Raw genomic sequence first — 15642 nt, forward strand, 5'->3', positions numbered from 1 at the left:
CAGAACTCCACACAAATATGCCCTGAAACTGTACCCCTCCATAACCTTCCTGTCTCACTGGAACGTACCAATGCAGAACTACACAAAAATATCCCCTGAATATGTACCCACCATAACCTCCCTGTCAAACTGTAACGTACCAATGCAGAACTCTACAACAAATATGTCCTGTACCTGTACCCTTCCATAACCTACCTGTCTCACTGGAACGTACTAATTCAGAACTACACACAATAATGCCCTGAACCTGTATCCTCCATAACCCCCCTGTGTCAGTAGAATGTACCAATGCAGAACTCCATACAAATATGCCCTGAACCTGTACACCTCCATAACCTCCCTGTCTCACTGGAACGTTCCAATGCAGAAATGCACACAAATATGCCTTGTAACTGTAACCCTCCACAACCTCCCTCTCTCACTGGAACGTACCAATGCAGAACTCCACAAAAATATGCCCTGAAACAATACCCTCCATAACCTCCCTGTCTCACTGGAACGTACCGATGCAGAACTCCACACAAATATGCCCTGAAACTGTACACCTCCATAACCTTCCTGAATCACTGGAACGTACCAATGCAGAACTCCACGCAAATATGCCATGAATCTGTATCCCTCCATATCACCCGTGTCTCACTGGAATGTACCAATGCAGAACTCTACACAAATATGCCCGGAACCTGTACCACTCCACAACCTACCTGTTTCACTGCAACGTACCAATGCAGAACTCCACACAAATATGCCCTTAACCTGTACAGCTACAAAACATCCCAGTCTCACTGGAAAGTACCAATGCAGAACTCCACACAAATATGCCCTGAACCTGTACCCCACCATATCCTCCGTGTCTCACTGGAATGTTCCAATGCAGAACTCCACATAAGTATGCCCTGAACCTGTACCCCTCCATAACCTCCGTGTCTCACTGGAATGTACCAATGCAGAACTCCACACAAATATGCCCTGAATCTGTACCCCTCCATAACCTACCTGTCTCACGGCAACGTACCAATGCAGAACTCCACACAAATATGCCCTTAACCTGTACAGCTCCAAAACATCCCAGTCTCACTGGAAAGTACCAATGCAGAACTCCACACAAATATGCCCTGAACCTGTACCCCACCATATCCTCCGTGTCTCACTGGAATGTTCCAATGCACTACTCCACATAAGTATGCCCTGAACCTGTACCCCTCCATAACCTCCGTGTCTCACTGGAATGTACCAATGCAGAACTCCACACAAATATGCCCTGAAACTGTACCCCGGCATAAACTCCCTGTCGCACTGGAACGTACCAATGCAGAACTCCACACAAATATGCCCTAAACCTGTACCCCACCATAACCTCCCTGTCACACTGGAACGTACCAATGCAGAACTCCACAAAAATATGCCCTGAACCTGTACCCCTCCATAACCTCCCTGTCTCACTGGAACGTACCAATGCAGAACTCCACATAAATATGCCCTGAAACTGTACCCCTCCATAACCTCCCTTTCTCACTGGAACGTACCAATGCAGAAAAACACACAAATGTGCCCTGAACCTGTACACCTACATAACCTCTCTGTCTCACTGGAACGCACCAATGCAGAACTCCACATAAATATGCCCTGAAACTGTACCCCTCCATAACCTCCCTTTCTCACTGGAACGTACCAATGACGAACTCCACACAAATTTGCCATGAACCTGTATCCCTCCATATCCTCCGTGTCTCACTGGAACGTACCAATGCAGAACTCCACACAAATATGCCCTGAACCTGTACCTCTCCATATCCTCCGTGTCTCACTGGAATTTTCAAATGCAGAACTCAACATAAACATGCCCTGAACCTGTACCCCTCCATAACCTCCCTGTCTCACTGGAAAGTACCAATGCAGAACTCTTCACAAATATGCCCTGAAAATGTACTCCTCCATAACCTCCCTGTCTAACTGGAGCGTACCAATGCAGAACTCCAAAAAAATATCCGCTGAATATGTGCCCTCCGTAACCTCCCTGTCACACTGGAACGTACCAATGCAGAACTCCACAAAAATATGCCCTGAACCTGTACCTCTCCATAACCTCGCTGTTTCACTGGAACGTACCAATGAAGAACTGCACATAAATATGCCCTGAAACTGTACCCCTCCATAACCTCCCTTCCTCACTGGAACGTACCAATGCAGAAAAAAACACAAATGTGCCCTGAACCTGTACACCTACAGAACCTCCCTGTCTCATTGGAACATACCAATGCAGAACTCCACAAAAATATGCCCTGAAGCTGTACGCTCTAAAATCTACCTGTCTCACTGGAACGTACCAATGACGAAATCCAAACAAATATGCCATTAACCTGTACGCCTCCATATCCTCCGTGTCTCACTGGAATGAACCAATGCAGAACAGCACACAAATATGCCCTGAAACTGTACCCCTCCATAAACTCCCTGTCTCACTGGAAGGTACCAATGCAAAACTCCACCCAAATATGCCCTGAACCTGTACCCCTGCATATCCTCCGTGTCTCACTGGAATGTTCCAATGCAGAACTCCACATAAATATGCCCTGAACCCGTACACCTCCATAACCTCCCTGTCTCACTGGAACGTACCATTGCAGAACTCCACACAAATATGCCCTGAAACTGTACCCCTCCATAACCTTCCTGTCTCACTGGAACGTACCAATGCAGAACTACACAAAAATATCCCCTGAATATGTACCCTCCATAACCTCCCTGTCTAACTGGAACGTACCAATGCAGAACTCCACACAAATATGCCCTAAATCTGTATCCCACCATAACCTCCCTGTCAAACTGTAACGTACCAATGCAGAACTCTACAACAAATATGTCCTGTACCTGTACCCTTCCATAACCTCCCTGTCTCACTGGAACGTACTAATTCAGAACAACACACAATAATGCCCTGAACCTGTATCCTCCATAACCCCCCTGTGTCAGTAGAATGTACCAATGCAGAACTCCATACAAATATGCCCTGAACCTGTACACCTCCATAACCTCCCTGTCTCACTGGAACGTTCCAATGCAGAAATGCACACAAATATGCCTTGTAACTGTAACCCTCCACAACCTCCCTCTCTCACTGGAACGTACCAATGCAGAACTCCACAAAAATATGCCCTGAAACAATACCCTCCATAACCTCCCTGTCTCACTGGAACGTACCGATGCAGAACTCCACACAAATATGCCCTGAAACTGTACACCTCCATAACCTTCCTGAATCACTGGAACGTACCAATGCAGAACTCCACGCAAATATGCCATGAATCTGTATCCCTCCAGATCACCCGTGTCTCACTGGAATGTACCAATGCAGAACTCCACACAAATATGCCCTTAACCTGTACAGCTACAAAACATCCCAGTCTCACTGGAAAGTACCAATGCAGAACTCCACACAAATATGCCCTGAACCTGTACCCCACCATATCCTCCGTGTCTCACTGGAATGTTCCAATGCAGAACTCAACATAAGTATGCCCTGAACCTGTACCCCTCCATAACCTCCGTGTCTCACTGGAATGTACCAATGCAGAACTCCACACAAATATGCCCTGAATCTGTACCCCTCCATAACCTACCTGTCTCACGGCAACGTACCAATGCAGAACTCCACACAAATATGCCCTTAACCTGTACAGCTCCAAAACATCCCAGTCTCACTGGAAAGTACCAATGCAGAACTCCACACAAATATGCCCTGAACCTGTACCCCACCATATCCTCCGTGTCTCACTGGAATGTTCCAATGCACTACTCCACATAAGTATGCCCTGAACCTGTACCCCTCCATAACCTCCGTGTCTCACTGGAATGTACCAATGCAGAACTCCACACAAATATGCCCTGAAACTGTACAGCTACAAAACATCCCTGTCTCACTGGACGTACCGATGCAGAACTCCACACAAATATGCCCTGAAACTGTACCCCTCCATAACCTCCCTGTCTCACTGGAAGGTACCATTGCAGAACTCCAAAAAAATATGCCCTGAACCTGTACCCCTCCATAACCTCCCTGTCTCACTGGAACGTACCAATGCAAAACTCCACCCAAATATGCCCTGAACCTGTACCCCTGCATATCCTCCGTGTCTCACTGGAATGTTCCAATGCAGAACTCCACATAAATATGCCCTGAACCTGTACACCTCCATAACCTCCCTGTCTCACTGGAACGTACCATTGCAGAACTCCACACAAATATGCCCTGAAACTGTACCCCTCCATAACCTTCCTGTCTCACTGGAACGTACCAATGCAGAACTACACAAAAATATCCCCTGAATATGTACCCACCATAACCTCCCTGTCAAACTGTAACGTACCAATGCAGAACTCTACAACAAATATGTCCTGTACCTGTACCCTTCCATAACCTACCTGTCTCACTGGAACGTACTAATTCAGAACTACACACAATAATGCCCTGAACCTGTATCCTCCATAACCCCCCTGTGTCAGTAGAATGTACCAATGCAGAACTCCATACAAATATGCCCTGAACCTGTACACCTCCATAACCTCCCTGTCTCACTGGAACGTTCCAATGCAGAAATGCACACAAATATGCCTTGTAACTGTAACCCTCCACAACCTCCCTCTCTCACTGGAACGTACCAATGCAGAACTCCACAAAAATATGCCCTGAAACAATACCCTCCATAACCTCCCTGTCTCACTGGAACGTACCGATGCAGAACTCCACACAAATATGCCCTGAAACTGTACACCTCCATAACCTTCCTGAATCACTGGAACGTACCAATGCAGAACTCCACGCAAATATGCCATGAATCTGTATCCCTCCATATCACCCGTGTCTCACTGGAATGTACCAATGCAGAACTCTACACAAATATGCCCGGAACCTGTACCACTCCACAACCTACCTGTTTCACTGCAACGTACCAATGCAGAACTCCACACAAATATGCCCTTAACCTGTACAGCTACAAAACATCCCAGTCTCACTGGAAAGTACCAATGCAGAACTCCACACAAATATGCCCTGAACCTGTACCCCACCATATCCTCCGTGTCTCACTGGAATGTTCCAATGCAGAACTCCACATAAGTATGCCCTGAACCTGTACCCCTCCATAACCTCCGTGTCTCACTGGAATGTACCAATGCAGAACTCCACACAAATATGCCCTGAATCTGTACCCCTCCATAACCTACCTGTCTCACGGCAACGTACCAATGCAGAACTCCACACAAATATGCCCTTAACCTGTACAGCTCCAAAACATCCCAGTCTCACTGGAAAGTACCAATGCAGAACTCCACACAAATATGCCCTGAACCTGTACCCCACCATATCCTCCGTGTCTCACTGGAATGTTCCAATGCACTACTCCACATAAGTATGCCCTGAACCTGTACCCCTCCATAACCTCCGTGTCTCACTGGAATGTACCAATGCAGAACTCCACACAAATATGCCCTGAAACTGTACCCCGGCATAAACTCCCTGTCGCACTGGAACGTACCAATGCAGAACTCCACACAAATATGCCCTAAACCTGTACCCCACCATAACCTCCCTGTCACACTGGAACGTACCAATGCAGAACTCCACAAAAATATGCCCTGAACCTGTACCCCTCCATAACCTCCCTGTCTCACTGGAACGTACCAATGCAGAACTCCACATAAATATGCCCTGAAACTGTACCCCTCCATAACCTCCCTTTCTCACTGGAACGTACCAATGCAGAAAAACACACAAATGTGCCCTGAACCTGTACACCTACATAACCTCCCTGTCTCACTGGAACGCACCAATGCAGAACTCCACATAAATATGCCCTGAAACTGTACCCCTCCATAACCTCCCTTTCTCACTGGAACGTACCAATGACGAACTCCACACAAATTTGCCATGAACCTGTATCCCTCCATATCCTCCGTGTCTCACTGGAACGTACCAATGCAGAACTCCACACAAATATGCCCTGAACCTGTACCTCTCCATATCCTCCGTGTCTCACTGGAATTTTCAAATGCAGAACTCAACATAAACATGCCCTGAACCTGTACCCCTCCATAACCTCCCTGTCTCACTGGAAAGTACCAATGCAGAACTCTTCACAAATATGCCCTGAAAATGTACTCCTCCATAACCTCCCTGTCTAACTGGAGCGTACCAATGCAGAACTCCAAAAAAATATCCGCTGAATATGTGCCCTCCGTAACCTCCCTGTCACACTGGAACGTACCAATGCAGAACTCCAGAAAAATATGCCCTGAACCTGTACCTCTCCATAACCTCGCTGTTTCACTGGAACGTACCAATGAAGAACTGCACATAAATATGCCCTGAAACTGTACCCCTCCATAACCTCCCTTCCTCACTGGAACGTACCAATGCAGAAAAAAACACAAATGTGCCCTGAACCTGTACACCTACAGAACCTCCCTGTCTCATTGGAACATACCAATGCAGAACTCCACAAAAATATGCCCTGAAGCTGTACGCTCTAAAATCTACCTGTCTCACTGGAACGTACCAATGACGAAATCCAAACAAATATGCCATTAACCTGTACGCCTCCATATCCTCCGTGTCTCACTGGAATGAACCAATGCAGAACAGCACACAAATATGCCCTGAAACTGTACCCCTCCATAAACTCCCTGTCTCACTGGAAGGTACCAATGCAAAACTCCACCCAAATATGCCCTGAACCTGTACCCCTGCATATCCTCCGTGTCTCACTGGAATGTTCCAATGCAGAACTCCACATAAATATGCCCTGAACCCGTACACCTCCATAACCTCCCTGTCTCACTGGAACGTACCATTGCAGAACTCCACACAAATATGCCCTGAAACTGTACCCCTCCATAACCTTCCTGTCTCACTGGAACGTACCAATGCAGAACTACACAAAAATATCCCCTGAATATGTACCCTCCATAACCTCCCTGTCTAACTGGAACGTACCAATGCAGAACTCCACACAAATATGCCCTAAATCTGTATCCCACCATAACCTCCCTGTCAAACTGTAACGTACCAATGCAGAACTCTACAACAAATATGTCCTGTACCTGTACCCTTCCATAACCTCCCTGTCTCACTGGAACGTACCAATGCAGAACTCCATACAAATATGCCCTGAACCTGTACACCTCCATAACCTCCCTGTCTCACTGGAACGTTCCAATGCAGAAATGCACACAAATATGCCTTGTAACTGTAACCCTCCACAACCTCCCTCTCTCACTGGAACGTACCAATGCAGAACTCCACAAAAATATGCCCTGAAACAATACCCTCCATAACCTCCCTGTCTCACTGGAACGTACCGATGCAGAACTCCACACAAATATGCCCTGAAACTGTACACCTCCATAACCTTCCTGAATCACTGGAACGTACCAATGCAGAACTCCACGCAAATATGCCATGAATCTGTATCCCTCCATATCACCCGTGTCTCACTGGAATGTACCAATGCAGAACTCCACACAAATATGCCCTTAACCTGTACAGCTACAAAACATCCCAGTCTCACTGGAAAGTACCAATGCAGAACTCCACACAAATATGCCCTGAACCTGTACCCCACCATATCCTCCGTGTCTCACTGGAATGTTCCAATGCAGAACTCCACATAAGTATGCCCTGAACCTGTACCCCTCCATAACCTCCGTGTCTCACTGGAATGTACCAATGCAGAACTCCACACAAATATGCACTGAATCTGTACCCCTCCATAACCTACCTGTCTCACGGCAACGTACCAATGCAGAACTCCACACAAATATGCCCTTAACCTGTACAGCTCCAAAACATCCCAGTCTCACTGGAAAGTACCAATGCAGAACTCCACACAAATATGCCCTGAACCTGTACCCCACCATATCCTCCGTGTCTCACTGGAATGTTCCAATGCACTACTCCACATAAGTATGCCCTGAACCTGTACCCCTCCATAACCTCCGTGTCTCACTGGAATGTACCAATGCAGAACTCCACACAAATATGCCCTGAAACTGTACAGCTACAAAACATCCCAGTCTCACTGGAAAGTACCAATGCAGAACTCCACACAAATATGCCCTGAACCTGTACCCCACCATATCCTCCGTGTCTCACTGGAATGTTCCAATGCAGAACTCCACATAAGTATGCCCTGAACCTGTACCCCTCCATAACCTCCGTGTCTCACTGGAATGTACCAATGCAGAACTCCACACAAATATGCCCTGAATCTGTACCCCTCCATAACCTACCTGTCTCACGGCAACGTACCAATGCAGAACTCCACACAAATATGCCCTTAACCTGTACAGCTCCAAAACATCCCAGTCTCACTGGAAAGTACCAATGCAGAACTCCACACAAATATGCCCTGAACCTGTACCCCACCATATCCTCCGTGTCTCACTGGAATGTTCCAATGCACTACTCCACATAAGTATGCCCTGAACCTGTACCCCTCCATAACCTCCGTGTCTCACTGGAATGTACCAATGCAGAACTCCACACAAATATGCCCTGAAACTGTACCCCGCCATAAACTCCCTGTCGCACTGGAACGTACCAATGCAGAACTCCACACAAATATGCCCTAAACCTGTACCCCACCATAACCTCCCTGTCACACTGGAACGTACCAATGCAGAACTCCACACAAATATGCCCTAAACCTGTACCCCACCATAACCTCCCTGTCACACTGGAACGTACCAATGCAGAACTCCACAAAAATATGCCCTGAACCTGTACCCCTCCATAACCTCCCTGTCTCACTGGAACGTACCAATGCAGAACTCCACATAAATATGCCCTGAAACTGTACCCCTCCATAACCTCCCTTTCTCACTGGAACGTACCAATGCAGAAAAACACACAAATGTGCCCTGAACCTGTACACCTACATAACCTCCCTGTCTCACTGGAACGCACCAATGCAGAACTCCACATAAATATGCCCTGAAACTGTACCCCTCCATAACCTCCCTTTCTCACTGGAACGTACCAATGAAGAACTCCACACAAATTTGCCATGAACCTGTATCCCTCCATATCCTCCGTGTCTCACTGGAACGTACCAATGCAGAACTCCACACAAATATGCCCTGAACCTGTACCTCTCCATATCCTCCGTGTCTCACTGGAATTTTCAAATGCAGAACTCAACATAAACATGCCCTGAACCTGTACCCCTCCATAACCTCCCTGTCTCACTGGAAAGTACCAATGCAGAACTCCAAAAAAATATCCGCTGAATATGTGCCCTCCGTAACCTCCCTGTCACACTGGAACGTACCAATGCAGAACTCCACAAAAATATGCCCTGAACCTGTACCTCTCCATAACCTCGCTGTTTCACTGGAACGTACCAATGAAGAACTGCACATAAATATGCCCTGAAACTGTACCCCTCCATAACCTCCCTTCCTCACTGGAATGTACCAATGCAGAAAAAAACACAAATGTGCCCTGAACCTGTACACCTACAGAACCTCCCTGTCTCATTGGAACATACCAATGCAGAACTCCACAAAAATATGCCCTGAAGCTGTACGCTCCAAAATCTACCTGTCTCACTGGAACGTACCAATGACGAAATCCAAACAAATATGCCATTAACCTGTACGCCTCCATATCCTCCGTGTCCCACTGGAATGAACCAATGCAGAACTGCACACAAATATGCCCTGAAACTGTACCCCTCCATAAACTCCCTGTCTCACTGGAAGGTACCAATGCAAAACTCCACCCAAATATGCCCTGAACCTGTACCCCTGCATATCCTCCGTGTCTCACTGGAATGTTCCAATGCAGAACTCCACATAAATATGCCCTGAACCCGTACACCTCCATAACCTCCCTGTCTCACTGGAACGTACCATTGGAGAACTCCACACAAATATGCCCTGAAACTGTACCCCTCCATAACCTTCCTGTCTCACTGGAACGTACCAATGCAGAACTACACAAAAATATCCCCTGAATATGTACCCTCCATAACCTCCCTGTCTAACTGGAACGTACCAATGCAGAACTCCACACAAATATGCCCTAAATCTGTACCCCACCATAACCTCCCTGTCAAACTGTAACGTACCAATGCAGAACTCTACAACAAATATGTCCTGTACCTGTACCCTTCCATAACCTCCCTGTCTCACTGGAACGTACTAATTCAGAACTACACACAATAATGCCCTGAACCTGTATCCTCCATAACCCCCCTGTGTCAGTAGAATGTACCAATGCAGAACTCCATACAAATATGCCCTGAACCTGTACACCTCCATAACCTCCCTGTCTCACTGGAACGTTCCAATGCAGAAATGCACACAAATATGCCTTGTAACTGTAACCCTCCACAACCTCCCTCTCTCACTGGAACGTACCAATGCAGAACTCCACAAAAATATGCCCTGAAACAATACCCTCCATAACCTCCCTGTCTCACTGGACGTACCGATGCAGAACTCCACACAAATATGCCCTGAAACTGTACCCCTCCATAACCTCCCTGTCTCACTGGAAGGTACCATTGCAGAACTCCAAAAAAATATGCCCTGAACCTGTACCCCACCATATCCTCCGTGTCTCACTGGAATGTTCCAATGCACTACTCCACATAAGTATGCCCTGAACCTGTACCCCTCCATAACCTCCGTGTCTCACTGGAATGTACCAATGCAGAACTCCACACAAATATGCCCTGAAACTGTACCCCGCCATAAACTCCCTGTCGCACTGGAACGTACCAATGCAGAACTCCACACAAATATGCCCTAAACCTGTACCCCACCATAACCTCCCTGTCACACTGGAACGTACCAATGCAGAACTCCACACAAATATGCCCTAAACCTGTACCCCACCATAACCTCCCTGTCACACTGGAACGTACCAATGCAGAACTCCACAAAAATATGCCCTGAACCTGTACCCCTCCATAACCTCCCTGTCTCACTGGAACGTACCAATGCAGAACTCCACATAAATATGCCCTGAAACTGTACCCCTCCATAACCTCCCTTTCTCACTGGAACGTACCAATGCAGAAAAACACACAAATGTGCCCTGAACCTGTACACCTACATAACCTCCCTGTCTCACTGGAACGCACCAATGCAGAACTCCACATAAATATGCCCTGAAACTGTACCCCTCCATAACCTCCCTTTCTCACTGGAACGTACCAATGAAGAACTCCACACAAATTTGCCATGAACCTGTATCCCTCCATATCCTCCGTGTCTCACTGGAACGTACCAATGCAGAACTCCACACAAATATGCCCTGAACCTGTACCTCTCCATATCCTCCGTGTCTCACTGGAATTTTCAAATGCAGAACTCAACATAAACATGCCCTGAACCTGTACCCCTCCATAACCTCCCTGTCTCACTGGAAAGTACCAATGCAGAACTCCAAAAAAATATCCGCTGAATATGTGCCCTCCGTAACCTCCCTGTCACACTGGAACGTACCAATGCAGAACTCCACAAAAATATGCCCTGAACCTGTACCTCTCCATAACCTCGCTGTTTCACTGGAACGTACCAATGAAGAACTGCACATAAATATGCCCTGAAACTGTACCCCTCCATAACCTCCCTTCCTCACTGGAATGTACCAATGCAGAAAAAAACACAAATGTGCCCTGAACCTGTACACCTACAGAACCTCCCTGTCTCATTGGAACATACCAATGCAGAACTCCACAAAAATATGCCCTGAAGCTGTACGCTCCAAAATCTACCTGTCTCACTGGAACGTACCAATGACGAAATCCAAACAAATATGCCATTAACCTGTACGCCTCCATATCCTCCGTGTCCCACTGGAATGAACCAATGCAGAACTGCACACAAATATGCCCTGAAACTGTACCCCTCCATAAACTCCCTGTCTCACTGGAAGGTACCAATGCAAAACTCCACCCAAATATGCCCTGAACCTGTACCCCTGCATATCCTCCGTGTCTCACTGGAATGTTCCAATGCAGAACTCCACATAAATATGCCCTGAACCCGTACACCTCCATAACCTCCCTGTCTCACTGGAACGTACCATTGGAGAACTCCACACAAATATGCCCTGAAACTGTACCCCTCCATAACCTTCCTGTCTCACTGGAACGTACCAATGCAGAACTACACAAAAATATCCCCTGAATATGTACCCTCCATAACCTCCCTGTCTAACTGGAACGTACCAATGCAGAACTCCACACAAATATGCCCTAAATCTGTACCCCACCATAACCTCCCTGTCAAACTGTAACGTACCAATGCAGAACTCTACAACAAATATGTCCTGTACCTGTACCCTTCCATAACCTCCCTGTCTCACTGGAACGTACTAATTCAGAACTACACACAATAATGCCCTGAACCTGTATCCTCCATAACCCCCCTGTGTCAGTAGAATGTACCAATGCAGAACTCCATACAAATATGCCCTGAACCTGTACACCTCCATAACCTCCCTGTCTCACTGGAACGTTCCAATGCAGAAATGCACACAAATATGCCTTGTAACTGTAACCCTCCACAACCTCCCTCTCTCACTGGAACGTACCAATGCAGAACTCCACAAAAATATGCCCTGAAACAATACCCTCCATAACCTCCCTGTCTCACTGGACGTACCGATGCAGAACTCCACACAAATATGCCCTGAAACTGTACCCCTCCATAACCTCCCTGTCTCACTGGAAGGTACCATTGCAGAACTCCAAAAAAATATGCCCTGAACCTGTACCCCTCCATAACCTCCCTGTCTCACTGGAACGTACCAATGCAAAACTCCACCCAAATATGCCCTGAACCTGTACCCCTGCATATCCTCCGTGTCTCACTGGAATGTTCCAATGCAGAACTCCACATAAATATGCCCTGAACCTGTACCCCTCCATAACCTTCCTGTCTCACTGGAACGTACCAATGCAGAACTACACAAAAATATCCCCTGAATATGTACCCTCCATAACCTCCCTGTCTAACTGGAACGTACCAATGCAGAACTCCACACAAATATGCCCTAAATCTGTACCCCACCATAACCTCCCTGTCAAACTGTAACGTACCAATGCAGAACTCTACAACAAATATGTCCTGTACCTGTACCCTTCCATAACCTACCTGTCTCACTGGAACGTACTAATTCAGAACTACACACAATAATGCCCTGAACCTGTATCCTCCATAACCCCCCTGTGTCAGTAGAATGTACCAATGCAGAACTCCATACAAATATGCCCTGAACCTGTACACCTCCATAACCTCCCTGTCTCACTGGAACGTTCCAATGCAGAAATGCACACAAATATGCCTTGTAACTGTAACCCTCCACAACCTCCCTCACTCACTGGAACGTACCAATGCAGAACTCCACAAAAATATGCCCTGAAACAATACCCTCCATAACCTCCCTGTCTCACTGGAACGTACCGATGCAGAACTCCGCACAAATATGCCCTGAAACTGTACACCTCCATAACCTTCCTGAATCACTGGAACGTACCAATGCAGAACTCCACGCAAATATGCCATGAACCTGTATCCCTCCATATCACCCGTGTCTCACTGGAATGTACCAATGCAGAACTCTACACAAATATGCCCGGAACCTGTACCACTCCACAACCTACCTGTTTCACTGCAACGTACCAATGCAGAACTCCACACAAATATGCCCTTAACCTGTACAGCTACAAAACATCCCAGTCTCACTGGAAAGTACCAATGCAGAACTCCACACAAATATGCCCTGAACCTGTACCCCACCATATCCTCCGTGTCTCACTGGAATGTTCCAATGCAGAACTCCACATAAGTATGCCCTGAACCTGTACCCCTCCATAACCTCCGTGTCTCACTGGAATGTACCAATGCAGAACTCCACACAAATATGCCCTGAAACTGTACCCCGCCATAAACTCCCTGTCGCACTGGAACGTACCAATGCAGAACTCCACACAAATATGCCCTAAACCTGTACCCCACCATAACCTCCCTGTCACACTGGAACGTACCAATGCAGAACTCCACAAAAATATGCCCTGAACCTGTACCCCTCCATAACCTCCCTGTCTCACTGGAACGTACCAATGCAGAACTCCACATAAATATGCCCTGAAACTGTACCCCTCCATAACCTCCCTTTCTCACTGGAACGTACCAATGACGAACTCCACACAAATTTGCCATGAACCTGTATCCCTCCATATCCTCCGTGTCTCACTGGAACGTACCAATGCAGAACTCCACACAAATATGCCCTGAAACTGTTCCCCTCCATAACCTCCCTGTCTCACTGGAACGTACCAATGCAGAACTCCACATAAATATGCCCTGAAACTGTACCCCTCCATATCCTCCCTTTCTCACTGGAACGTACCAATGACGAACTCCACACAAATATGCCCTGAAACTGTACCCCTCCATAACCTCCCTGTCTCACTGGAACGTACCATTGCAGAACTCCAAAAAAATATGCCCAGAACCTGTACCCCTCCATAACCTCCCTGTCTCACTGGAACGTACCAATGCAAAACTCCACCCAAATATGCCCTGAACCTGTACCCCTGCATATCCTCCGTGTCTCACTGGAATGTTCCAATGCAGAACTCCACATAAATATGCCCTGAACCTGTACACCTCCATAACCTCCCTGTCTCACTGAAACGTACCAATGCAGAACTCCACACTTATATGACCTGAAACTGTTCCCCTCCATAACCTCCCTGTCTCACTGGAACGTACCAATGCAGAACTAGACAAAAATATCCCCTGAATATGTACCCTCCCTAACCTCCCTGTCTAACTGGAACGTACCATTGCAGAACTCCACACAAATATGCCCTAAATCTGTACCCCACCATAACCTCCCTGTCACACTGTAACGTACCAATGCAGAACTCCACACAAATATGTCCTGTACCTGTACCCCTCCATAACCTCCCTGTCTAACTGGAGCGTACCAATGCAGAACTCCACAAAAATATCCGCTGAATATGTGCCCTCCATAACCTCCCTGTCACACTGGAACGTACCAATGCAGAACTCCAGAAAAATATGCCCTGAACCTGTACCCCTCCATAACCTCCCTGTCTCACTGGAACGTACCAATGAAGAACTCCACATAAATATGCCCTGAAACTGTACCGCTCCATAACCTCCCTTCCTCACTGGAACGTACCAATGCAGAAAAACACACAAATGTGCCCTGAACCTGTACACCTACAAAACCTCTCTGTCTCACTGGAACGTACCAATGCAGAACTCCACAAAAATATGCCCTGAACCTGTACGCTCCTAAATCTACCTGTCTCACTGGAACGTACCAATGACGAACTCCAAACAAATATGCCATTAACCTGTACGCCTCCTTATCCTCCGTGTCTCACTGGAATGAACCAATGCAGAACTCCACACAAATATGCCCTAAACCTGTACCCCACCATAACCTCCCTGTCACACTGGAACGTACCAATGCAGAACTCCACAAAAATATGCCCTGAACCTGTACCCCTCCATATCCTCCGTGTCTCACTGGAACGTACCAATGCAGAACTCCACACAAATATGCCCTGAAACTGTACCCCTCCATAACCT

Source organism: Hemitrygon akajei, unplaced genomic scaffold (genome assembly GCF_048418815.1).
Source record: "Hemitrygon akajei unplaced genomic scaffold, sHemAka1.3 Scf000037, whole genome shotgun sequence".
Lineage (NCBI taxonomy): Eukaryota > Metazoa > Chordata > Chondrichthyes > Myliobatiformes > Dasyatidae > Hemitrygon > Hemitrygon akajei.